At 38.6% G+C, this 1,901-nt stretch overlaps 1 protein-coding gene across 1 annotated transcript in view; it reads right to left on the bottom strand.

Annotated features, from left to right (window-relative positions):
* Positions 1-457: 457 nt before the first annotated feature.
* LOC148734963 (DNA-dependent ATPase/E3 ubiquitin-protein ligase HLTF-like) overlaps positions 458-1,901 on the bottom strand; it is a 5,020-nt gene continuing 3,576 nt past the window's right edge. Inside the window, exon 1 of the mRNA XM_088755034.1 lies at positions 458-1,901. This exon is cut by the window's right edge and continues 3,576 nt beyond it. The gene's annotated coding sequence lies outside the window, so the exon portion shown is untranslated.

Here is a 1,901-nt window from a genome sequence, read left to right as displayed (position 1 = left end):
CCCCGCCCCTAAATTCCCCTCCACGTTTTGGAAATCACTTTACACTCCCCTGCTTCCCAATCACTTCGGCGATATCACGTGGAAAATCGTTCACAGGGTCCTCCCACACGCCCTGTCCCTCTTCTGAATAGGCGTCTACCCCACGATGGACTGCCCGCACTGCAATGACACCAAAACGCTCGATCACCTTCTCCTCGATTGCCCCACCCTTAAACCCTTCTGGGTGACCATATATTAAATATGTCATCGACATATCCAAGGACAACATAACCCTGACACACCCCATAGCCCTTTTTGGTGTCCCATTAACGAAGGCTAACGCCAACTGGCAAAGCGAAATCAATCTAATTAATTTCATTCTAAACATAGCGCGCTACGCCATAAATAAATCGGCAGTAAAACTCCGTTTAAACTATATTCACATCACACCATAGTCTATTTTTAATGCTAAGGTTAAACACTTTATTCAAAACGATTTTCAAGTACAACAACACACAGGTCTCACCTACTATTTCACTCTGAAATGGTGCATTAACGATACTATTGTAAGCCTAGTAAATGAACGACTCCATTTTCACCTATAGAGACCTATTGGAATAAGTAATTCAGGCTAGTATAAGCCAACAACCAGGTTAATAAAATGTAACGAGTCCCACCAGATATACACAGTAATAGGGACTTTAAGCAAACCACGACGGCTACGGCAACGAGAACGTGGTAAAACAATAGATCTAATTGGCAGAACAATAGCCCAGCACGTGTGTTTTGAAACTTTGTACATTTCTTAGCCGTCCTTTGCAAAACAACAACGTGAAATCACCAAAATTTGCATCGTGTGCGAAACGAAACTGCGGCGGCAAATTATTTTAATTTACATTTGGAACTCAACGCTACTTTTATGCGTTATGTTGAGTTTGAGGTCTGGCGCCCTATGAGACGGTAAACTCATGCAGCCATTTTGGAAATTCTAACTAAAAGTAGAAACTCGTTTTTTAATCGATGTCTTCGGTGGCGTTGCCGTCCTGACTGCTTAAAGTCCCTAATATCAAACCTTCTGTTATGTTATCACTAGTTAGCCTCAATAAATGTAACACTGCAATAAGTAGAAAACCTGTAATAGTTAAGAAATCTCAACCCTGTCTTGTTGTAAATAGAATAGCTTAGAAGCGGCTCACATTAAACTGTTTAAGTAGAAATAAACAAAAAATAACACCTGACTAGTAACAGGGGGACGTGGGTTCAAATCCCGCTCAGGGCAAATTTTCTTTTCAAACATTTATTCTATTTAAGTATGATTATTTGGCGTGTACAGGGTCAGGGTTTCCCTCGTATACAGAATAAATATTTGAATACATTGGAAGAAAAAGCAAACTTTTCTCTTTTAGCTTTTAATACGTGTACATTTCGCCCATTCGAGCCTCCTCAGCACTAAATATCAATATGGAGTAAAATTTACAAGCAATGCAATAGTCTTAAATACGTGGAATTAAAATGTTTAACATAAAATCCCATAAGAGTAAAATAATGATAAGGATAATAGAAATTAAAATTACATGCTGAAAATTTAACAATAAAATAATGAAATCCGGTAATGAGGTGGTGTTAATTATACCGAATTCTTTTCCTAGAATTGAACTCACGCCTTTTAATGAGACCATGTGGTTGGAGGGTACATAGTTGGGCACACCAAAACGCCTCTCTGGTGAGCAGACGATCATCCATGCTATTATTACTAGCATTAGAGTTGTGTAACTGTTCCATAATTAAAAATTCGAAATCTGCTAAAATATGAGATTCTTTGTTGAAATGAATAGCAACTTCGCAAGTCCGTTTTTCGGTGGTCATGGAAGACTAGTGGTTGCGAAAACGAATTTTAAATTCATTAATTGTAGAACCCCTCA

This window comes from Stylophora pistillata, chromosome 3 (assembly GCF_964205215.1).
Source record: "Stylophora pistillata chromosome 3, jaStyPist1.2, whole genome shotgun sequence".
Taxonomy (NCBI): Eukaryota; Metazoa; Cnidaria; class Anthozoa; order Scleractinia; family Pocilloporidae; genus Stylophora; species Stylophora pistillata.
This window is presented reverse-complemented; position numbering and strand designations above follow the sequence as displayed.